The sequence below is a fragment of the Ixodes scapularis genome, unplaced genomic scaffold, assembly GCF_016920785.2.
Source record: "Ixodes scapularis isolate PalLabHiFi unplaced genomic scaffold, ASM1692078v2 PGA_scaffold5__190_contigs__length_132052651, whole genome shotgun sequence".
Taxonomy (NCBI): domain Eukaryota; kingdom Metazoa; phylum Arthropoda; class Arachnida; order Ixodida; family Ixodidae; genus Ixodes; species Ixodes scapularis.
Window position 1 is genome coordinate 103,911,352 of NW_024609880.1, and position 26,286 is coordinate 103,937,637.

The window sequence follows — 26,286 nt, forward strand, 5'->3', positions numbered from 1 at the left end:
TTCTTCTCTGTAGAACGTCCCGTTTGTACAGCGGCCTTTAAAGTTCAGATTGTCCTGTGTGTATTGTCCTTTTTGTGTCTCCACTTTTTAATGTTGAAAAAGTATCAACACGCTAAAATAGTACAATTTCCGGGATTTTATTTTCATTCCCCAAGTGTGATGCGGGAGCCGCGCCACGGAGCCCCGGTCGTTTCCGCTCTTTGTTATCGCTAGGATTTGACAGTGCTCAGTCACAATGCAAGACACGCACAGAGCCACGCTCGCTTTTGCAATGCGCCGCCGAATAATGATATCTCTTGTGGAAACGTGCGTCCATCCGCCTTGCGCAGTGTTAGCTCAATGGCAGCACTTTCTGTAAAGCCGGATTCACACCGGGGATGTAAGCAGTCGCGCGATCCAACTAAATCGCATCGCAAAAAAAAAAATAAATAAATAAAAGTAATTAGTTGGTCAATTTGGCGTGCGCGATGAGCGAGTCCAACGCCTTCGTTGGCGAGTCGCTTCTCAAAAACTCTCGCTCCGAACGCCGTTGGTGGGCTCGGCCTCTCCGCGACTAGAGTGCATCGTAAAAAGTCGGGTCAGCAAGCGACTGCTCAAAACCCGTCGCTTTTTGCCCGCGATGGTCGCTTTTGCGATGAAAGTTATGGCGCGACTAGATCGCATCGCCGGTGTGAACGCGCCATAATGTCGAACCAGTCTCACGGCGCGCCCCGATATTGGCTTGTGTACCTACGCGCGAGTGCAACCTCTGGCACAATTTATTTGCGTTTGCAAAGCCTGCTCCAGCCGCGTCAAAACATTCAGCCAACCTTTGGACTGCAGAAATCAAGAGACATCCAAAATAGGATAAAGTTGCCAGCCGAATAAAACTTGATTTCTATTTAATTAATATGAAGACCACCCGCGTACATCAAATATTTCATCAGCCGAACTCCAAGGCAGTAGGCCTAGTTCTGGGACTTGTTTGGCAACTTTGGCCCGCAGCTGCCAGATCACAGCCAAACAATCGGGAAGCGAAGCCTAACTTGGGCTCTCGTTTGGCGACTTGGGCCCAAAGATGCCAGATCTCAACCGAACTACAAGGTAGTAAGCCTAACTCTAGCACATCTCTGGCGATTTTGGCCCGAATGTGCCAGGTGACAGCCGAACTGTCAAAAAGTGAAGCCTAACTTTGGCATTAGTTCGGCGATTTTGGCCCAAAAATGCCAAAGCTCTGCCGAACTACAAGGTAGTAAGCCTAACTCTGGCACATCTGTGGCGATTTTGGCCCGAATGTGCCAGGTGATAGCCGAGCTATCAAAAAGTCAAGCCTAACTTTGGCATTAGTTTGGCGATTTTGGCCCAAAAATGCCAAAGATCTGCCGAATTACCGGGCAGTAAGCCTAAATCTGGCATTTTTTAGGTGATTTAGGCCCGAAGATGCCAGACGACAGCCGAACTACCCGGCAGCGAAACCTAAGTTTGGCACTTGTTCGGCGAATTAGGGCCAAGATACCCAGACTGTTGCCAAGGGAGGTCAGGTTTGGCACTACTTTGGCTTCTTCGGGCTTTTTAATGCCCTAAACTGCCAGACGCAAGCCAAGTTTTGGCCCAGAACTCGGTGCTGCCTGGGATATTACATTGGCGTGTTCCAAAATACAAAAAACTATTCGGTGCGAAACACGATCGAACGCTTTCTCAAAGTCGAGTTGCAACATTGCAACCCGGCTTCGAAAGGCGTCGCAGCATTCTAAAACGCTTCTAGCTACATGTATACTCGTGAAAATTGTACGGCCTTTTATGCCGCACGTTTGATGCGACCCTACGAGTACTTCAATAACCCTTTGTAGTCTTTTAGCTAAAATCTTCATGTAAAGTTTATAATCAACGTTTGTTAAAGTAATTGGCCTGTAAGATCCCACTGACAAGTGTGTCACCGGATCATTGTACTTAGGGATAAGCACAGTGTGCGTCCTAAGAAAAGATAGGGGCAACATCTGCTTCTCATAGGCTTCGGTCAGTACCTCATACAGCGCAGGCGCCACCATATCCTTAAAAGATTTATAAAAATCGGCACCGAGGCCATTCGGCCCTGGGGTCTTTCCACTGGTCAACTCATCGATGGCCGCTTCGATTTCCGGCACGGTGATAGGCGCCTCTAGGCTGTCGCACACGTCCTGTTCTAGTTGGGGCATCAAAAACAAAAATTCCGCATCGAACCCGTCGTCTACTGACGCGATACACCCAAACAGATTTCGATAATGCTCCACAAAAGCCCTTTCAATAACCGCCTCGTCACGCGTCACCGTAGTTCCGTAACGGATTTCCCTGATATGGTTTCGTTGGGCATAACATTTTGCGTCGCTTAGTGCGCGCTTCGTCGGAGCTTCACCCATCCCCAGCTTGTCGCTTCGAGCCCTGACTATCGCTCCTCTGTATTTCATGACATCGATCAGTTCTAATTTACTTTTACATTCGTTTATTTCGCGCATAAATTTACCGGGATTCGCGCTTTCTAGTGTAACAAAACCGTTTAACTGACGCCGTAGAACATCCTCTTCTTTCTTTTTGTGATAGTTAAGGGTGCTGCTTCTCTCGATTGCAGCCATCTTTACTTCTTCCTTAAAAAGATCCCAACGCTCAGCCCACAGTGCATTATCGTTACCATATAAATTTTCAAAAAGTTTGCTCACACTTGCTCTAAAAGGCTCATCCGTAAGAATACTACTGTTTAGCTTCCATAGTGCCCAGTCCAATTTTGGTGATTTTTCCTTATTGCCTAGAGTAAACATAACTAACACATGATCACTGAAAGACACGTGCTTAATAGAGTAAGCGCTACAAAGAGGTAAAAGATCAAGCGAAACGTATACCCTATCCAGTCTCGCATGACTTCGGCCTTGAAAATGCGTGAACTGTACATTTCCCTGATTCATACATGCCGCCACGTCCTCTAAGCAATACACCGAAACAGGGTCATTCAAAGAAAAGGAACTCGCGTCTCGAACAGGAGCATGACTCGAACGATCTTGTGGCCTACAAACGCAGTTAAAATCACCAAGAAAAATAATTACCCGCTCGCAATCGAGATACGTGCTCAGACTTTCAAAAAAAAACTTTGCGTTCACCTTCGCGATTCGGCGCGTAGACACAGAAAACGCGCCAATCAGCGTTCGAAAAAGCAAAATCGCAGTAAACAAATCACCCGGAACCACAAGAATGCACGGCTGTTTCTACCACACCAATTGACCGCCGAATAAACAAACAACAGCCGGTGGAAAACCCAACAGCATGCGACACGCAAACGTTAAAAAAAATTCTGAAAAATTCGCACCATACGGTCCGCCTGTTCCTGACTTTCAATTTTGGTTTCTTGAACGGCAATAATGTCAAGCTCGTTCTCAGAAAATAAACAGCTCAACTGGCACTGCCTACGCCTGGCTGACAAGCCACGAACATTAATCGTGGCCACGCGTAAGGATGCCTCGAGACGTATTGCCATTCAGGGAGAGGGAGACCGTATGGTGCCTACCTTAAGTTCTGAGAAGCTGGCCGTCCGCAGTGCGGAATTCGACGCCCGAAAGCCATCGGGCACGCCAGGTTAGGGGGGTGGTTGCGCCCCTTTCTGGCCATTCACAGAATTGATCGGTTTGACTTGGAGCCGTCTTCTCCAGAGGGGCGTCGCCTTGGAGGGTGGCTCTTCCTGGCTCGTCGCGTTAGGGTCCCCGCTTCCGCCGTCCCGCGTCCGCTTCGTGGCTGCACCGCTTGCCGAGAAGTCCTGGTCCTCCATGGCCGATTCCCCTGACAAGTCAGGGGCGGTGTCGTCGCGCGTGCAGGCTGCCGTGTTCCCAGGTTTCGACGCCTCGACGGACGTAACATCCAGAGATTCGGCCCGGCCAGCCGCCCCAGCAACCGGCGCGACATCGACATCAGACGGCTCCGCGACACCCTCAGGAGCGGCCGCTACGCTCGCCGTTGACGTAGCCGGGGTCGCAGCCTGCTCAGCTTCGTCCTCATCCATCAGCAGCTCCGCGGAATCCTCAGTGACCTTGCTGGAGGCCGCACGGGCGTATGTCTTGACGCAGTCCCGGGCCTCGTGTCCAAAGGCGCGACACTCCGTGCACCGGGGAGCCCGGCAGTCGCGGCGAATATGCCCCGTGCGACGGCTACGGAGACATATCGGCGCCCGCCCGGGAACCACAACCAAGACGTTGCCTCCGCTGACACGGAGCTGGTGCGGGAGGCTCTCCAGGGCGACGCCCTCCTTGAGGGCCAGGCGAACGACGACGGTAGTGGAGCCGACGTCAACGAAGCCGTCGACCTTCCACTTCTCCCGGGAAACCTCCTTCACCTCCCCGAAAGGCTCGAAGGCCCGGCGTATCGAGTGCACCGGCGCGTCAAAGGAAACCCAGTGGAGCTTGACGCGAAGCTCCCTCCGGTTGGGGTCGACCGGCAAACACGTCTTCCCCTTCACCTGGAGACTCCCGGCTTGCAGCAGCTTTGCCTTGGCCTCCGCCGTCGGCAACTTGAGCAGCCAGACGTGGCTCATCTGGTAAGCTCCCAGACCCGCCACGTCCGACAAGATGCCCACCTGTTTCAACGGGTCCCGGAAGTCCTCGAGGCGGTACGGTCTCCCTTCGAGGTCAGCGTGAAGGACCACGCTGAGTTTCGCCGCTTCACCGGTAGGCAATGTCGGCAGCTGCAGACGATGCTCCTTCAAAAAGGGGGCAACGTTATCACCGCGGCCGATAACGGCCGCCGCCGCTGGCGAGGAGCAATGCATGACACGTCCGTTCACTATCGCGTCCGGAAGTGGAATCCCTACACCACTCCACCTTGGCTTTCTGGCGTTTCCTACCTGTCTTATTAATGCACAAGAAACGAAATGTATCCAATCGGAGGTGTTCTGGAAACACACGCCGCCGCGTGGAACGCGGTACGACGCTTAGGGTCACGTGGTACGTGCTCGTTTGTGCTCCACAAATCCTCCCACTGTTTGTCTCGCCCCGTGTACATGTGTTATTCTTTGTTTATAAGCTTTAGAGACACGGTATTATCATTATCTGCGAGAATCAAGAGCCACGTTATTGAGTATACAACACGGGCACTTCACACCATCGTACGCGGTCTCCGAGGAGGATATGAACGAATATGTGCAGATGAATGAACCGTACTTAATCCAATGAATCAAAGAATCAAAGTTATCAGGAACCCATTGGCTGAGGCAGGATATATATATATTCTTTTCTTTACCAAGCATTTTTTAAGTATGTGTATACTGTTTGGTTCGCATTTTCGAACTTCAATTTTTGGGAATCTTTGTATTGTTGTGACATTCTGATTGTTTAAGAAATTTTCGCCGTAATACGTTTTTCATCCGTGAGTTCAGTCTATAGCACTGTCATCAAGTACAATCTTTGCGCACCACGATGACGCGTGGTGGGGCTGTATGCTCCAAGAAGTTCCGGCGACTTTAATGTCTCATAATTTGAAGAAAAAGAAGAAAAATTTACCACAGCACTTGCTCATTTGTGGAATCCGCAGAACAGAGAGATAATAGGACGGCACCTAGGATGGCGCGTGGCTAACGCGATTAATCGGCTGTTAACTTGTGTCTTTTTGTATATTTCGGCGTTCTCAACACGGGCGCTGACGGACATTGCACCGCGGCTTACGCCCCTTCTGGGGTAAGCTTTTGTGTTGTAACGACACTCTATCGCGCTATAGACGCGTCTATTTAACGCTCATGAAGTCTCAAGAGAACTGTGTCAATTGTTTAGTCAGAGCAACGACGCAGCAATCACGAAGCGATCGATGACTGTGCCTCGATCTGGCTGTCCGCGTTCGCTATGATAAAATGTGAGCGTGGGACTCTCGAGCGGCGTTAGCTTGCTGATGATGCAGGACGCCCCAGGCAGCACACAGTATTGGGCCAACATTGGATTTGATGTAGCAAAGAATGGCCAAACAATGGCCCAACTGAGCCATATGTTTCCCAATATTGGAAACACATTGGACAATAATGGACTATCAAAGCCATTGGTTTTTCAATATTGGTGATACGTTGACATAGGCTGGTCAACATTAGACTGTCAAAGCCAATAGCTTTCCAATATTGGATATATGCCGGCATAAGTTGTCCAATATTGGACTGTCGGAGCCACTAGCTTTCTGATATTGGCTACACGCCGGCATAAGCTGTCCAATATTGGACTAAGCCAGTAGCTTTCCTATATTGGATATATGCCGGCATAACCTGCCCAATATTGGACTGTCAGGGCCAATGGTTTTCCGATATTGAATATACGCTGGCTTAAGCTGGTTAATATTAATCTGTCAAAGCCAAGAGTTTTCCAATATTGGTGATGTCTTGGTATAGGCTGGTCAATATTGCACTGCAATAGCCAATGGCTTATCGATATTTGTGTCGCCTAGGCTATAGACCCGCGACCCTCTTTTTTGCATTGCAGAGGTAGGGAATTGGAAAAGAGTCATTCATGAGCTCGCTCGGGTGAGAATTTTATTTAGCCAACTTCATGGGGCGTACGTCGCCGGCGCTTTATAACCGCAATCACAAATACGTCCTTAGCTGCCCATAGGACTATTGTAGTTTTTTGCCGGCTGCTCTCCCTTCGCCTTGGCTTACCTCGGCGTTGACAACTTAATTCCGTTTTTTTAGATTTAAGTATTTTTGTCTTTTCCAATGTATTTTGTACGTATACGTAGTGTTAACGTCTTCTCTTTGTCCGTGCCCCTGCCGTGTTTGTATTTCTTTCTGCGTGCTCTATTTTTTTATATTTAATGTTTCTGTGCATATTTAGTCATTGTCGACGCAGGTGTCAACAAACATAAAGCCGCCGCTTACGCCGACCTCAAAGTGACTTTTACTTTTAGTTTTACGAGAGTCTATCGCACTATAAAGTCATATATTAAACTCGAGTGCAGTCTCGAGAGGGTTGCTTCGACTGCCAGTGCACATGCCATCAGTGTAGGCAGAGCAACGACGTAGCAATCGCGACGCGAGAGCATACCGCGCCTCTATCTGGCCGTCCGCGCTCGCTCTGCGGAAATGTGAGCGTGGGACTCTCGAGCCCCGTTAGCTTACTGAAGCTGCAAGGCGCTACTTTGTTGTCGCGAATCATATGCCCTGCGAACAGTCGCGAGGCTGTTGCGCTCGGAGTAGCCTACCCAGCATCTTTCAGAAACCGTTCGCGCAGCATCGCAACCTTCTGACTGCGAGCGTCGGCGATTCATCGTGTGTTGAAAATCGGACGATGTGCTGTTTGGGGTGTCTTTTATGTGTAACTCTTTCGTAAAAAAATTTGAAGTTTAAAAACGCGAACCTAACACTGTACAAACAGTCTTAAATTTATTGATAAAAAATATATTTATAGACATATTTCTGTACATCGTGCGCAAAAAAATAGTCGCGCTTAGTTCTCCATTATAAATTATAATGTGGGTTATATGACGGAAAACGTACCGTCTTCAAACTTGCCCCGTTAAGAACCACTTTTGGACTGGACAGCTTCTTTAGAAGTTCGAAAGCTGACCTTCGAAGAGCTGTCCTGTTAAATCGGTATTGGCAGCAGGGTAGACGCTATGCGTGTTTAAGGCCAATCGTGTCTCCGGTTAGGGTCACGTGACTACTGTCTCGAAGCTGGTGATAAGGCAGAGCACGGAACCTGCCTAAAAACCAAGGTCACGCATGACATCTACTGCACTATCAACCTTGGGTAGAAGTGACAGATTCTCTCGCTGCGTTCATTGTGAGAGATGCCTCCGAAGATTAGCCTTTGTAAGCGCACCCCATCCCCGTTCTGGCCTGCTTGCTCTGTACTCCTTCTCTCTTTTTTCTCTCTCTCCCTGAGCTGAAGGCGCGGTAGACGGTGCGTACTCGCCGGACGAATGACTCGTACACGGTTTATCGCTTGAAGCCGCTCTCTGTGCGCGGGTAACGGCAGAAACGTGATCACGTGGTTTGACGGATGACGCATTCGCCGTTCGGAATGCTCGGAATGCCTGCGTTTCAAAGACCGGACCTAGTTTCGCGTGTGATGCGGCCTGCGGGGTGCAGGCCCGCTGTGGATTTCGCTTCTGTGGTAAATGGTATCTCATTCGAAAAGTCCTACCCGTGTCGATTTCGCAACACGATGCTGCGTGTGCTACATCGCGTTGAATTTTCACGGATCACTTCCTTCTAGTTTTTGTGTTTGAGTGGTTGTTCTGCAGTGCCCGTGTTGACATATAAGTCCGATTACATCTTTCAAGTCCTGTATTTTTAACGTAAGTGTGCTGCAACCTACTTGGTGATCAGTGTCCGTTCTTCTATGGGTAATCTTCCGGATAACCTCTAGAATTGGGCAGTGCCTATCTCCTGGCAGCCGGGAGAATAATTTTCCCGCAATCTTACCGACAGTCGCCTGCCATTATCTGTCTGAAGTAATGTCACAACTGCAAGTAGAATACTGACTTTTTTATTCTCCCCGCGTTTCGCAAAAACACGTTTCGTGGCCACCTTTCTGGTCGACATTTACGTTTCATCGACATTCGTTCCGCGAATTGTGCGCTGTAGGGGCATTTCAACGCACATGTATTCCTGAGGCGCGTGCTCACCGAACCAGCCCACCCTTTCACGCCGCTTCATGCTAAGTCTGCAGCGGTTCATTGCAACAAAAAAAAAATATTTTGAGTTTTTTTATGAAACATCGCGTGTTGATGAAACGATCAGCCTATGAAATGTAGTTCGATGAGCTGATTGCACCGCCAATGAGGGGCGACTAGCGGTAGAATTTTGGGGAAAAAATTCTGCCAGCTGCCGGGAGACTGGACACTACCCAAGACTTACCCCGGTAGTTGTTTGCTTTGCAATCTTCTTAGTTGTATCACAGATGAGTAGTACCTCTTCAGATATTACAAATTGCTGAGATTGTGCTTGTCTACAGAATAAGCTGTGTGTAATATACTTTTAGGAGATTTCAAAACAATCCCTTGTGTCTGTGGACTGGGAAAATGCAACGATGGTCAAAAATCAGCATGACGGCCAACGTTAGGTCGGGTCGCGCTTCCAGTGTTGTCCAATATTACGCCGGTCTTCGCAAATGTGGGAGCACCTTGACTGGAACCATGGTTTAGCAATGGCCCAACATTGGCACCAATGATAGGGCCGACATTGCCTGGAACGATGGCTGAACAGTGGCCCAAAATTGGCACCAATCACTGGGCCAACATTGGAAAGGGTAGCATTTCCATTATTGTCCAATATTTAGGCCGGTCTTCGCCAATGTTAGGTAAATGTCGGACCGACATTGGTGTGCTGCCTGGGGCTGCTTTGTCGTAGAGGATCTTTGCCCTGCGAACGCCGGCGAAAACGTTCAAGTGCTCGGCATACCCTAGGCAGCAGCGCCTGTCAGCGATCGCCCGCGCACCATCGCAACCTTCCTGGAGCCTATTGGCAATCTGCGAGCGCCAACGATTTATCGTCGCGACTTGAATAGGAGCATTTTATGAGCCCCAGCGAAGATGAAACCCCGCGAACATGAACTCCCGCGAACCTGACCCCCGCGACAACGAACTGCCCGCTCTTGCAGACGGAAAGTTCCAATGTTGTGCGGACGGTTGTTAGAAAACGCTGCGTAGGGTACGCCGGGCGCTGGAACGGCTTCGCAGCCATTCGAAGGGCAAAGGATTCGCGATGACAAAGTAGCGTCTTTCATCTTCAGTAAGCTAACGCTGCTCGGCAGTCCTAGCTTGCATTTCCACTAAGCGAGCGCGGCCGGCCAGATAGAGGCGCAATCGGCTCTCGCGTCGCGATTTCTACGTCGTTGCTGCACCTACACTGATGACATGAGCATCGGAATTCGAAACAGCCCTCTCGAGACTTCATACGAGTCCAATAGACGACTTCATAGCGCGTTACACCGTCGTGACAAGAATAGAACTCATCTCTCTAGTCGCGTAAGCAGCGGCGTTATGTTCGTTGACGCCGCGTCCAGAACGACGAAATATACACAAAACACATTAAATATATTTAATACAGCAGGCAGAAAGAAATACAAACACGGCAGGGACACGGACACGGACAAAGTAGAAGGCGCGCTACGGAATACATATATTTACAAAATACACTGGAAAAGACAGATAATCAGAGCTGAAAAACGGAAGATTGAGACGACGTCAACGGTGAAATAAGGCAATGCGCAGGGAAAGCAGCCGGCAAAACTGCATTAGTCCTATAGGCAGCTAAGGACGCTTTTGTGATCGCGGGCGTGTAGCCGCGGCGACGTACGGGGCGTACGCCGCCCCGTACGTTAACCTAGCTAAAGAGGATTCTCGCCCCGATCGAGCGCATGAACGACCCTCTTCCACTTTCCTTCATCTGCAGTAAAAAAAAAATATATATATGTTTGCGGGCTTATAGCTTAAGCCAGTGGTTCTCAAATGGGGGTCCGCGATGGCATCCTAGGGGTCCGTGAACCCCTGTCTCATCAGTCAAGCCAGGCAATATAAGTTGTCTTTTTTCACATTGAAAAGAAACGTTTCTATTTTTTGGGGTGAGTTCTCTCATGTGTGTGTCTTTGAGATAAGTCTACTTCACACTAGAAAATAGTTATATGCATTTATAAAATCATTATCATGATTAATCTATACCTTTCTATTCCCCTCACCCCAAACGGGGTCCTCCATCATCTCCGCCTATCTACAAGGGGTCCGCAAAACATCAATGGTTGAGAACCCCTGGCTTAAGCAATATAAAACACCATTGAGCCGACTACAAAAATTGGATGGTCGCGAGTCTATACCTCGGGAGAGATACATCCCTCTATAGCCGGCTAAAGCACATTGAAAAGTCGGAGGCTATAGCTTTAGTGACATAGAACGCTATTGAGTCGGCTAAAGAAAGATCAATGGTCGCGGTCCTATAGATTTTGGGACATACACCACTCTATAGTCGGCTAAAGCAGATTGAAAGGTCAGAGGCCTATTGCATTGGTGACATAAAACACTATAGAGTCGGCTAAAAAAAATTTAATGGTCGCGAGTCCATCGATTTAGGGACGTACACCACTCTTTAGCCGGCTAAAGCATATTCAATAGTCGCGGGTCTACAGCATTGAGGACATAATAATTCTAAAGCTCGCTAAAGAATATTTAATAGTTGCAAGTCTATAGCTTCATAGCCATAAATTATTCTTTAGCCAGCTATAGCTATCGGTATAATCGGGATTCTATAGATTTGATGACATAGACTTTTTTACAGGTGGCTATAGCCCGTTTTATTCTTTCTTGTGGCTGACCATAGAGGGCCATAGAAGGTGGTAGCTCACCATAGGACTTTCCATAGACGCCCATAGACCATTTTTGTATGGGTGAGGTGCGCTTCCTCTTAGCGTCAAATGATTGCTATAGTTCATGGCTTCACTCACTGGTTCAAATATGTCTCGAGGGTCCGAATGTTTTGTTTTCTTATTAAATCAGCGGTGGTGGCAGTGGCTGGGAGCGATCATGTGAATAATGACGTAACCAGGGCATTTCTCGAAGGACGACCATGTGATTTTCGTAAGACATTCGAACTGACAGCTCTTGCTATAAAAAAGTAGATTGTGTGAAATGAATTCTGGGGCAGGTTCCTTCACCACAAGGAAAAACATTTGTATGCGAGACGCTCTCCGTTTTCTGGAGTGCCCGCTGGACTTGCAATTTTGCATGCGAGGTCACCCTACTTAAAGCGGCGGGAAAAATTTAATGCTGGTCTTGGCATCACCCTCATTTGCTGTTCTCTTAATAACTAGTTGGAATTTCGAGATTATAAATACTATGCAGGGTAGAGTGAATTCTGGGCATTTTGAAAATGTAGTTATTTCAGATAAGTAAAAAAAGAGCACAGGAGCTCTTTTGTAAGAGATAAAATCACCTCAAAGAGCTGTTATGACAGTTGCACAACGCAGACGGAAAACAAGTTTGTAAACACGTCAATCAAACATCTTTCGGAGTGTGCTATTCAGTCGCTGCCATTCTATTGTGTTTCTCCGTGTCCTTCTGTGTTACTTCTTTATATAAAAGTCACCTTTCTAGATACACAAAGAAGCGCGCTACATTTTTATTTGAATGTTTTATTTTGTTTTTTGTTTTACCCAGATAATAGCTACGTAGCATGGTAACCAATCTTAGTTTGCGCAACTATATGGCATATTTTACTAGGGCATAATGTTCTAATTAAAAATAAGGGACAACATGCGCAGTGCTATAAACCTCACACTCGTGCCAAGATTCTGAGCCGTTATGTCTATGTACAATAAGCTGGAAATCCTTTGCGATTTCCTTTCGTTTGTTTTTCATCTCTGTCTCGAAGTCGAGAGTGTCTCCTTTCACAAATACGACAAGTTAAAGTTGTTGTTCCTCCCGGTGGTGTAGGAGGCAGGTTCCGCTCCGATGGTCTGGAGCTTGGTGGTACGAACGTCGCTGAATGACGGGTCGACTCACGGCTTGAATAGAACTATGTGCATTTATTTACACTCTAGTTGCAAGTCCCAACTTGGGAGACCATCCTTCCTCGTCTAAAGACTCGACCCCCGTCCCCAATTTCTCTCAATCAAATCCAAAGTCCGAATCCGAATCTCTCAAAATCATCTCTGCACTGTTTTTGTAGGCCCGTAGGGGCCTCCTTTCCCCTCAGGAACCGACCCAATTTCTCCAAATTCCACAACTCACACGTGATACACTGTTCTCCAATGGCCGGCGAGCTGTCATCCTGGCGCTCCAAACGCCATACCCAAATTCCTTGTAGAGTTGTTCTCTGCAATTTTCCCAGTCTGACTGGCGCCAACCGCTAAGTTATTGCATCGGGCAAAAAGCGACAATTTTACACTAAGCGGCAAAACCCTCTATATACAGGCACATTCGGCTAAAAGCCACAAGCAGCTGCAAGAATGGGCTGTCCCAGGGATCTGTCCGAGCAGACTCCCGAAACCCTAGACGGTTCTTAACGACCGCGGGGGAACCGCTCCCACCTCTCGGCCGCTCTCCCCACGGAAATGCTCCCTCCAAAACGCCTACACCCACAAAGAAAGCTAAAAAAAAAACAATGCCGACGCAACTCTGGAAAGCTCTAACAAAAGAAAACACCTTAATAAAGAAGCATGATTTGTATATACTTAAGTCGACACTTTAACGTAACACGTAACACTATAAGACTATTAATTGCAGGGCTTGAAAGCAGTATTATATCTTATTGGCCCTTCAAGAATGCTGCTCAATAATGTATGTTAGAAACAAAGAGAAATACACTTGGCTTTTGTTTGTGGAAACATACACCCGAAACCAATTGAACTAACAATTAGAATATGCGTAATAAAGGTATCATAAAAAAAACCTTGGGTGTCATGGAGGCGTGGACAGTAAAATGTTTAGACAAACTATCATTCTAAAACAAAAGGCAAACACCTTATTTCCCTTCGCTATTCGACTGCATTGTTTAGCTCAGTGCGTAAGAAACACAGATGCGTAATGAACATGATAAATTCAATATCTCAAGACAGGCAGGCTATTGGGAAGACGTCAAATAAATCTTATCCTTCTTATCTATTTAGTGGTATTTGATTGGCAGCACTTTCTTTTTATTTCTACCAAACTGTTCTTCCTGCTCCTGGTATCATTTGTCACTGTATAGCTTTCGATGTTGAGGACGGAAGGTATGGTGCGACCCACTCCGAGCTTAGGGAGAACGTTCTTTTTGTTCTCTATTGCCGCCGCGCTCGTATTAACGGGTAACGTGACCGCCGTCTTTTATTGGCGGCGCGGCAGGTCGGTGGATTGCCCCAGTCACCACCAACACCAAACGTGTGCTGTTTGCACTATTTAGTAGCGAGGCGGTCGTGCATCTCAGTCAAACAGATCTTTTTGAATATGGCAGGTCTTAGCTTATGAATACATAGAGAAGCGCAAGAACGAATTGAATACTTGCACATCGTCTTAAGGGATTGTTCGGATAAGGATAGTCAAAAGGATGTCATGTCCACCGTCTGGTTTCCAATTCAATCGTTACAGAGGAAGCAAAATGTGACTACACAACAGGACGAACCTTTCTGTTTTTTTTTGCAGGTCACTTTTTTGTTGTCGGGAGGCGAAATCGCGTTTGAGAGGAGGTTGACCGACGACTTTCTTAATTGCGCCAACTTTGATGCAGTACAAATAAAAATAAATTTTTATGCCGTAAATATTTTATACATAACGCGCGCAAACTTGCGTGCTAGAATCAGTTAATTTACTTGTATCGAAGTTTATGTTTGAAGAAAATTTAAATGACAAACTTGGCTTCTTGCGCAGCTCTTTTATATCAGTATGTTTTCTGCGAATTTTTAACCCATTTTAATATACCGTTTTGAGCTCAAACGTTTTAACAGAGAATGTAACTCTCTGTTCAATTTAACAAAAATAGGGTTCTCCTATTGTTCGTTTTGCTTGCGTTGAACCAAAAATATTTATATAAAAAGTCAGAACTGTCGAATGTGAACAGCCATAAAAATAATAACCCTCGATGTTTTAAAATTTGCTCAGTGAGCGATTGAAACCCGTTTATTAATTCCCTGCCCGCAATGACACATAGATTAGTGACTTAGTTTTTTCAATAATGTAGTCACTAACTCGGCATCGTGTTGTAGGTGGGTGCGCAGACGACAGAAGGGAACACGTGACTGGAATGACTATGCGTCACTCGTCTAAGCTACATTGTGGAAAGGGCTTGCGGCGCGCTTTTAGCACGTAATTTTTAATCAGTCTAGAAAATATGAAAATTGTTTCAGAAATATTTGCATTTTTGCAAATATTTTCAATTGGTCAGGATTGTTATTTTAATTGCCATCAATACAGAACTGGCAACATGACCTCAGTGCTAATCATCAATGAGTTAATAAACATGTTTTAATTATTTAGTCAAATTACACAACGATTATTCACACATCTAATGCCAGTCGAGCCTGATAAATACGTGATGAAGGCGGCACTCGTCTAACTTTCACCACCTTTAGAAAGAAGGTTTCAGATGAAAATAAAACATCCTGTATAAAACCTGCGAACGGACAAAGCAAGAACGGAAGGGGCAACTGCCAACTTTTCTTGTCACTTGAAACAACAAGATAGAAATACTCACAGAATTGTTGTCTTTACATCAACAGCTTACATAGCGAAAGGTCAGGGAAGATTTTTTTTACTGCAGTCACATGTCACGGCTTGATAAAATAAAAGAGTGAGTATCAGAAGCCAAGACTCCAAGCAAAGTCAAGACGCCAATCTGACTGAACATGCAGCGTACTTTGGCATTTGTAGTGGTTTGTGGCATCCTTGCAATGCATACACCTTCGGTGGCAGAAAGTACCAGAGATTCCGGCGGACCAGCAGACCAGTTCTTTAAGGTATGGTTTTATGAACTTAAATATGATGGGTTTCCGCGACATTGTTTTTTCAACCAACCACATATATGTGAACCCATAAACAAAACTTGCTAATTTAAAGGCGAGTGATTAATTTTATTTGTTAACTCACAGTGGTAATTGTTTTGTGTGCACGAATATGAAGATGAACATACGTTAGGTGCATGTCGCATGTCCTATATTTGCAGTGGAGTATTGCCGTTCTATGGGAACGATTTATATAAAATATATTACCGCTTGAGTAATGCCTGTGAAGGGGTTTGTTTTAAGCTTTTTTAAAGATATTGACCATACTCAGTACACACACCAGAGCTTTTAAATATTTATACTTGACGCATAACCACTGTTGGGAGCAAGTTACGTCTGTTGACTAACTGATCCCAGTTGCTCTCGGGGTTCGTATAGTCATGTAGTAAGAGATCTTCAATTAACGTTACCAGTACGTTAGCGTTTATGAACAATCACTCCTCAAAACCTGGAAATCAGGCTGCATTATTTTCATGTACTTTCTCCTGCATGTTTTTTCTCCTTCGCGGTTTATTATTTTGTGCCATACCACGTCCAATGTACGAAGCAGGCAACAAAGGTACTCACTGTAGAATTATTGATGTTTGCTCTCTACAGTAAATCTATATTTTTTGTCTCAATTGGAAGGTGTGTCCCTGGGTTCTATTTATTAATATTTGCTGAGTTCGTTTATGTCAGTTCATCTTCGAATAGAATGACCTAGTAAATTACAAGTATATGGAAAATAGAGTTTTCCATTAAACTCGGCATTAAACTAAACTTTGCTTTCGATAACAGTGTATATTTAGCATGCCGGACGAAATAATTAGACAAAACAGTGAATTCCATAGCTCTGAAGCGTGAAATGGACGCATATAAAAGTCCACGTATTGATGTTCGTTTTTTTCCTTGGAATACTAAAATAAATGCTTTCAAGAGCAGCAATGGAAGTGTAGGCATGAAGCATAAAAAAGATATCGCAAAAGTGTTGTTCAACACAACGGATTTAAATATTTTAAGACAAATATTCTTGTATCAATATGCACTCCCGAGTAGAACATTAATGAGTATTTTCACAGAGGGTTGTTTATTGCACATTACAGCGGCTGATGAAATAGAATGCACACTGCTTTGTGGGGTCCTCAAACGCATTGAAACGTTGTATAGGAACAGTTGCATATGATTGAACCTCATTTAATGTGTACCCATATGGTTCACAAATAAACACAATAAATTAGCAGATCTGCAGTACTGGCAAAAATTACATTAAATATTCGGGGGCTGAATTTATTCACTCCGAACATTACACGATCGGTGCAGGTGAAAAACCTAATATTTACGACTAGGGAACAGATCATGCACATACCAGACCAGCATTGCAGTAGTCAATCGCTGTGTGGGATCAGGTTTACCTTCTTCTGATCGATGGACTTCAACGCATTCAGTGTGCTACAGCTCGTTCACACCGGGAGAGGTACGGTCTCCTTTTGCGCACATCCGAAATATCAAAGGACTCGGAGTAGGACCCCTTGAATTCCAGCCATAATACTGTTCGCCTTAAGTGTTTAACTTAAGTTACAAAGAAAAAACAAATAACTGTATGTGATTTATTGAATTTGTATTCGGTGCAATACCTCTCCTCACAAAAATGTAATTGAAAAAATCGAAATGATGTAAACTATTAGGTATTGTTTGTACTGATAATTGTGGAATAAAAACCATTGCTAAAGTAAGGAATATGGCAACGATATTGGATCATTATATTAAGCACTGTGCGCCTGCATTGATGTAAAGACACCCATCAGGTGCTGTGAGTTGTTCAAGCAAACATTAAATATAAGAATAGGTTAGATACTTGAAGGAGTACGGAAACAAAATGACGTAGGTGCGAACTCTCTACCCCTCGCTTCAAAGTCGGCCAGCGACTAACGCAATATGTATCGCGCTCATGACGTCAATAGTTCCTGCACGGCCAAGGGTACTGTAGTTCGGAGCGTTGCCCCTTGGTGGCGTCAACGCGTGACAATTCCACCTAGTAGTAAGATCCGAGGGCTGTAGGCCTTATGACCTACACATAGCCTGCCCATAACGACATTCGCGGCCGTGCCGGTATTTTATGTGCCGCGAGCGTTCGGTTGATCGTGTTATTTTCACACAGCAGAAGTAGTTGCTCGAGAAAATCGGTCAGTAGAAATAACCGTCATCACCCAGCAATGGCGAAACACACAAGCTGTGTATATAAGGTATTCACTGGGTGCCGTATTCGAGCGCGCTATTCAGAGCGCATCCTGGGGGAGAGGACAAGGGGAGGCGGTAGGCATTTGGAGTGGGGGCGGGGGGGGGGGGGGGGAGTCTGTTGAAATACGTTACAGCTGAGACGTTTCCCGGGTGAATTTGGTTCACCTAATATTTGCTATGTCACCAAACACTGACCATTTGGCTGGTGTATATCAATCAATCAGAACACAAAATATGACGGTATTCCAACGGAGCTTCACAGACCACTCCTGATGCAATTTTGAAATTTGTTTATTCATTTTAAAATTAGTTTTCTTCGCTTTTCTGCCGGCAGGACGGACACACTAGTATGGGTTGATGTATCTGGGTTGATGGCACAACACAGACCACATCTGAACAAAAAAATATGTGCCAGCATTTCGTTTCTCTACCCCTTTAATAAACCGAATGAGTAAAACAAAATTGGCTGACTACGAAGAAACCAGAAAACTCAGTTTCACATGACACTACATAGTAATTCACAACGTATGTGAGTTTAGGTGGTGCATAAGATCGGTAAAACAACCTAATAAAAATATGCAACTTAACTTAGTTTAAAGTTACAAATAAAGATGACAGTTTTCCAATGGGAGTACGGGAAGTCCGGCCTTTGCCTTGTCAATGTAAAAAAGGTTTGTGTGGCTCATTACAACACTTGAACACAAAAACAAGAAGGGGAGGGAAGAACATCTTTCTTACTTTACAATCGTTCACCAAATTTGTCAAATAAATTGCCTAAAGGGCCTTTGGAACGTATTTTGGGCTGGGATAAATGAATTTTGGGTGGTTTCATCTCAACTCAGGCACGGATTTGGGGTCGAATTTTTAATTTTGACGAAAAACCTATATGGGAGGCCCCGGCAGCCATACGCTTCCTTTTCCCGGCACACTCTGGCGGGGGCACGTAGCGTCATGGGGTGGCTTTCTGTGAAACTGACGCGCCTCGGCCAATGGAAGCCTCGTCCTTGGAAACTGTAATGCGTGCCAGCCAATAGGACCCCTATCCATCAGAATTCGATTTCACTTGGAGAGGGGAATTTATTTGGCATTTGGCTTGGCGTTTTGCGAGGCTTCAAAGCTGGAAGCCTTCAGGTTTCGGCATCACTTACAGAGGGAAATTTATTTGGCGTTTGGCAAGGCAGCTGATAACGTCGACTCGATCTGTGGCACTCCCCCCCCCCCCCCCCCCCCCCCAGTGAATGCTTTCGCAGAAGCTCTCTGTAACCAGGCGCTGTGTGGCGAACCCTTCATAGCCGGTGCATATTAATTATCTGCGCCGAGAAAATTGGTGGCTGTCAGCAGGTGGAGTTTTTTTTTATAAACACAAATTTAAGATAGTCGCTCTTGTTCTCTTGCAAGCTATCAGGAGATAGTTTACACCAAGCCTAAAGGCAATAAGGTGCTATTAAAATGCAATCATTACTAACTGAGCACTACATGTACAAGCTTTCTATGTACTCTGACCTATTGATCCGCTCAAGGCTAGTGTAAAACGTCGCGTTCTTTTAGTGTTCATCAGCGTGATATATGCGTACTTACACCATATTTTATACAACGCCACACTCCACCTTTTGCCCATTTTTATTTTTGACACAGCATCAGTTTGCCCGCACAAATGACCAAATGAACACTGGTACATTGCCTAAACTCTGTGCAAAAGCTAGCCACAAAACACAAATCCTTGACAAGCCAGTAATTGTGTTTATCACTGCACTCAGTATACTCAATATAGTTTTGATAACTTAGAATAATTTTGATGATTTAAACTTTGAGTTACGTTTGTCATGTACTAAGCGGAAAACTATTGTATCATTCCTACATTGGGCTTACCGAACTGAATATCTACGGCTGAGAGCAATTTTCTTGTGTTTTCCAGTCTCATGGTTTTCGTCTAAATAAACAAACCAGCAAACTGAAACTAGACATCTGACAGAAAGAAAAATAGTTAATTTGTTTTAATTCTTGGTTAACTTGATTCTTCTAACTAAAACTTTGAAAACCCACGTCTATCACGTCATCACGTTTTTCCGGATATCCATAAACTGCCGAACAGATCAACGACATAACGGCCGATCCGTCATACAAATCTGACCACATTTTAACATGCGGAAGTGACGTCCTAAGATTTCCGGTGTGTTAATTACACACCGGAGATCTCAGACTTTTCAAAGCGTCGGTTGGTTTGTCGTGCATGTTTCTCGTCATTACCTCAGGACGATTTCCACGTTTTGTTCTTACCGGGTTTGCCGGAGACGTGAGCTGTAAGGGTAGGCAACTATTCTCTTTGCACGAGAACTGGTGCAGGCGAGGCGCGTTCTACAGAAAGTACGCGTAGGGAGAAACACGCGAAGGACCGGGGATGTCAATTGCACGGTATACAAAAATATCACACAATCCAAGCCCCGCCAGACACGATTTAATGCATTGATGTGCAGCCCTGGAAGACGATCCCATTGCCATCCGTTTGGTCACAATTGCACTAACCAAGGGTGGTTTTTTACCTTAAGGTTTCCAAACTAAATTAGTTTGCAAGCCCTACGTATTGAGCCACTGAGTCAAGAATACAGGTAACATTTGGAATAAAAAGAAACTTTTACATTTTTATAAATCCTTCGATTGAAAGATAGCGGGACCTACAAAAATACCTTGGATATCTTATATTGCATATTTAGTGCTCAATGTATAGTCGTGATTTGTTCAGTCGATTGAGAGTTAATTTGTTAAAAAGGTCCAGCGTCAGTAATCGGTGTGTATTAACCGACGTTTCGCAAACGCAGCTATCTCCGTCAAACGTTTAGTCAATTTTAACGCGGGGAGTCATTGCTACGGACTATACATTCTTGAACAAGTGTACTTACAAGGGTTAAAGGTTCAGATCTTTTAGATGCGATACTCTCGGGGCGTAATTACCACAGTGAAATGGGACAATGTCATTTGCATGTATACGAAAGAAAATCTATCCATTAAAACAAACACAGTACACAGGAGATGCACTTTGGGAAGATACGGAAAATATACGCGTCCCAAAGCGATAGCTCTGTCAAGAGGTAGGAAAGTACAAGATAATTGAAGAAACGAACTCGATAGCTCACTGAGAAACTTATCAGTTCGCTGCCATGCTGAGCGCTCGGTGCTTTGGAGACGAGGCGCCAACGAGCCCAGGTGCAAGGTTGAGGGACGAAGCTCAGGCGGATGGAGACTCAAGCGGGGTCGGCGTTCGCGGTGTCGTGTGGGGGAAGACGGCGCCACCATCCGCGAACACAGACACCATATTTCAAAGGAGTTACGGGACTTAAATGTGCCGAAGACCTGTCTAGGAAGAAGTGAGGAAAAGCTCACGCTCATCGGCCGGCGGCCTTCCACTTCCGCGCCATGCTGTTTTTGATATGGTCCCGCGTTCTGAGCGCTTCGAACGCTTTCTCTTCTCTCTCCCGTCGCCTTGGAAGTCACTTGTACTCAGTTCATGGAACACGCGTGGCAGGTGCATATTCGCAGCCATGCCAGACGGATTACATGCGTTCTTCATATAAAGCAGCAATAAAGCCCTTCTTGTGGGTGAGTTCCGAAAACAATATAGGAACTTAATGAATTATGTAACAGGCTGAAGATCGTGAACTCCAGCACGAGTGGCGAGGTCGGATATACTTTTCTTGTGCGTTACGTTTTAAGTCTGGCTAGAAGGACAACAAACTGAAAACTCTACTCTCACTATCTTAGTGCTAGTTTTTTTTAAAGTTAAGCATCTACCAGACGTGTCCTTCGTTTGATCATATTAGGCTGGTGCAGGCTGTTAGCCCATCTTTGTAATAATCTTTCGTTCCTTAGTTTTTGTCTCGCCTCTGGCTTTTTACAAGTTGCTAGACGCAACATATTTTCTGCTTTATTAAACATGTATTTTGTCTTCTATGACCACTGAATAAAGCGGAATCTGCTTCTATATATTTATTTTTAACAAACGCTCTAATTTTTATGGTATTTGCAACTTTTAAATTGTGCAGCACTAAAGGCGCTCACCGATCTGTAAAGACCACCCACATTTCTGGGGTGCAATTGTTGCATAGGCGGCATCCTCTAATGTCATATAGTGAGGGGACTTTCACAAATAAGGAATTTTTTTGGTTTTTACAGCTTCTCAAAGGTCTTAGCAAGGACACCATCATCTACACCACGAGGGTCTCATTCAGCACAAAAATTCAAGGTGATGCGAAGGATACCGCCCAACTATGCTACCAATTTGTTAAAATGTTTGCTAACGACACAGCGGCACAGTTGTGCTCGCGAATTAAAACAAAAAGAAAAACAGGGTAAGTGTTATAGAAAACTGAATGAAGATAAGTAATTTGTCGCGTTCATTTAATAGGTTGAAGATACAGCAATAAAGCGAAGTTATTAAGGTAATATTCGAATATTCGAAATTTGCATTTGTTAAGTTTCAAATATAAGGTTTATTAGAGGGTTGACATGGTTATACAAAGATGTACGAGCCAGTTTTTCCTGCAACACAAGCCAACACCATTTGCCAACAACAACAACAATTGCTGTCGTTCTCGGTTTTTTAAAGGCACACTGGCGCTCCTCACAATTGTTTGAATATTTTTTGACAGGCGATTTATTATGGTGTCAGATGACTAACCAATTAATGATTTGCTACAGCGTCAGATATATTTTTAATGAAGTTAAAAAACGCAACTGCTCGAAACATTAACTGAATATGAACTGTGAAATATAAAGAAAGTTGGCAAAAATCATGAAACTGTGGAAATGTTTTTTAATCAACGTATTTTCGGATATTTAGAAGCTGCAAAAATGGGTATCATATTTCTTTAGTATTTTTAATATTGAGTTTAGGCCTTCAATGACCCACGACTTTGATTATCTTTGGTGGTTGTGTTTAAACCACAAAAAAAGACGTCACGTGACCAGGATGAAGAGAGTGAGCGCGACTCAAACCTGCCAGTTCTCGATCGGCGGTCTCGGGCGGAAAGAAAACAAATTTCGATCCGCAAACTCTGTTCTGGGTAGTGTACCTCTCATTTGCCATGTACAAATAAAGACAACGGCGAACATAAATACCCTGTCAGTGTCACTTTAACTATGAAAAAAAAAAATTCCCGGGAGAAATTGACCATTTCTTATTTTACACTAGAACTGACTAGAACTATAGTACCTCAATGTGTCTTTAGAACTATAGTACCTCAATGTGTCTGGCTGCGCCAGCGAGAGGTTCTTTTCTCACCATCATTTTGCCTCGTACTTAACTATTCGGATATGCATTTTAACAATTGCATTTTATTTTTTGTGACATGTGAGGTATATTGATTTAACCCAAAACCATATCAGATCTTCGCTGCGATTGTCTTTTTGCGCGCATAGAAGTCAGAACAATTACTTTAGTGATTGCCCCGAGCCACTCGCTCCTTCGTCTAATAGGAAGTGAAGGTGTTTAGGGGAGTGCGTTAATGCAAGTATGCAAACGAAACGTTCGGGAACACCATACAAAACGAGAAACACTTGAGGAAGAGTGTGCTTTTTATGTCAAAATTACGCTGTAGAAGATTAAAGAATGACGCAACACGCGTAGAACATTACCAACTAGATATCGACGAGCTCTACCTAGGCTGACTAGAGTATGCACTGCGTGGAAATTTGTAAAAATAATTCTTAAGAAATTATGTTGCAGACAGAAAAAAATCACGAACGTTTTCCCAACTGAAAAGCCGATATCCACTTTGACAGGTTTTGCACCGCCATGCAAATTCCCCGTGAAGTGGATTGAAGCACCATACACGGATCTCACGTAGTCAACGAGGAGGGCGAGCGGTATCGGGCTGTAATTGTCATAGATTCGCAATAGCCAGAGGCCGTTTATTCTTTTCGTTATTGACGGCGCATAACAAATGGGATGAGATTACAATCTCTCTTTTTTTTTTTTTGAAGAGGTTAGTGGGTATTTGATGAGAACTGCGGAACGATATGGATGTAGGCGTTTGAAAACGGGTGGAGTTTAGACAACGAGTCGAAGAAGTTGATGCCGTTCGTAATTTGTGCATTTCGTCTTCCTTAGAGTACGATTGTTGTGCATTTCTTTTCAATGATAACGATTTTTATAAAACACGCGGTCCGATCACCCGCGAAGTTTTTAAAGCATGGAACACGTTGCAACGGAAACTTCTAACCGTAGAACATTTTCCCCTTCTTCCGTCCTGCCGTCCCTGCATTTCCATCGGTAAATTTAGCGGGCAAATTGACGTCACTCGAATTCTTCACGGATTAAGCTTCTCACGTATATTTAACGAAGAAATTCACATCACGTGACCTATGCATCATATTAGTTTTCCCGCAAAATATAGCGGGGATATTAACGTCACTTCACCTGTATGCCAATTCAGTTTCCACGCTAAATTTAGTGTTGCAAATTGCGTATAAAAAATTGCTTTTCTTCGATAATCTGAAGAATAAGAAAAAATGGAGAAAAAAGATAGCAACGGCGCGTCTTCCTCCCTTCTACTGACACGTGCCCTAGCGGACACGAGAGGAAGGGAGGAACGAGACTGTTTCCTCCTTCTCCTGGCAGACGGGAGAAAGCTTTCGCCCTCCCGACTCATCTTCTTTCGGTGTCGTTTTACGAGCACGTCGCGCACGTTGTTTAATAAATGTTTTTGAGTAGATTGAGCTTCAGTGGCAGCGAAGGCCATCTGTAATTCTGTCTTCCAGTCCAAACATGCAGAACATTTCGATTGCATTCACGTTTTTATCACTAGTTTTATCAAACGAGCAAACGAAGCCGCTAGGAACAGCGCAGTTCCGGAGCAGTGCCAGCAGCGTTACTTACACTGGGTAAGATGGCCGTCTCCGGATTGCGCAAGGCGCGGCCCACGACCCACACTCTTAGAAAAAAGAGTATGGATAGTCCTCCCTTAGGGGAGGAACGGTCTTGTAACCTATGTTCCTTTAGAAAGGGAGAAACTTTCGTCCCTGAAGCAGGGGAGCAAAGTTCCTCCGTCGCTCGCATCTCAATATGGCGGCCCTGAATCGAGCAAGTCGAGCCCAATAAGGCTTAACGAGGACGCTACGTCTCTTGTACGGGACGAGAGCAGCAGCAAATAAAAGCGTCACACGAGCTTTCCGCAAACTGTGTTTATTTCTGAAGCCAGATTCCCCCCACAGGTACAGAAACTTGCGTTTCGAAAGCAGTTACTCGGTCTTCTCGTCGACAGCACTGCGATGTTAAACGGAGACAACCGATATCCAGTTACTTCGCGCACTTTGCGTCTTATTTTTGGTGTTCCTCGAGTCACAATTCCTTCGTCAACCGCACATCACGGAGAAGGGCAAACTCAATCCGCGAACCAAAAGCCGCTCTCGAAAGAACAAACTCGAAGCCGCTGTTTATCGCGTATCGTGAAAGGTTAAATCGCAGGCCTCCAGATGGCGGGGTCAAGCAGAGTAATTGCAAGTAGCTAGGCTAGGTGGCGCTAGGTACCGCCCAATTCATGTTCTACAAAAAGTAGTTTGTTCCTCTCAGGCCACTACTGCGCTTCAGAGCCGCTCTTCTGCGCTTGGGGATCCTCAACTATACACACATCACGCTTATTACAAGCATCAGGTGAACATACATTGAGCACATACACGGCACACACAAATATTAACACAACAGAACACCACACTAACCCGAACACTACACCAGTGCTCTGCGTTTTCGTCTTTTATACTGGTCGTTTAGACCGTACGGAACTTTTCGGTGACTCCCTAAGCAATAAAAAATATTTCCAGCATGTTGATTTTTTTCCAACAATGTCATACCTCTGAGTGTATTTTAAATGGCTCAGGGGATGAATCTTTTTTAAAAAGTAAACGCTCGATCATGCCGTAATTATTTGAAAGTTAATAAATCAAGGCTCTCCAATACGGTTCGAAGCCATGAGTTTGTTTCCCCACACGGCACGTCGTAGCCTGTATTTATATTGGTTTTTCTATTTGTGCTGTTCGCGCAAAGCTGCAATTGCCGTCTTGAATTATTCACTGAGTTGGAAGTGATGCTTCACGGGCTGAGAAATCGCTTTTCGATCAACTTGAATGCAGTCAAAGCCGCGACTTCCAGCAGGTGTTAAGTGTATGGAGCTACGCCGTGGCGAGCCCGAAAAGTTCTAACGCTCATCCCAGCGCGCCACTTGGAGGGCAGTTTCTCCAGGTACAGTAGTATATTTAAACAGCAAAATAAAGGGTAGCTTTTTCTTTTCGATTTTACCTACTATTGCTTTTAATGCCGAAATTCAATACTATAAATATACGTACTTTTCGTCACGATTTCGTACTGTTCAGTCCTTGCCCAAGAGCGCAATCGCTCTCGGGGACGAGACAATTCCGACAGTCATATTGGCCACTGTACGATAGCGATAGGAGCTTCTACTGTTCAGACCAGCGTTCCAACATGACTATCCGCACGTTGATCGATTGCACGTAATCCCTCAAGTGGTATTAAACTTTTTAATGTAAAGCGGAATGTCTACCTGCGACACCCCGCCCCCTCATCACGGCCCGATCAACGGCATCAATGCCCGACAGTTTACGATCTCATCTTGTTGTTACACCACTG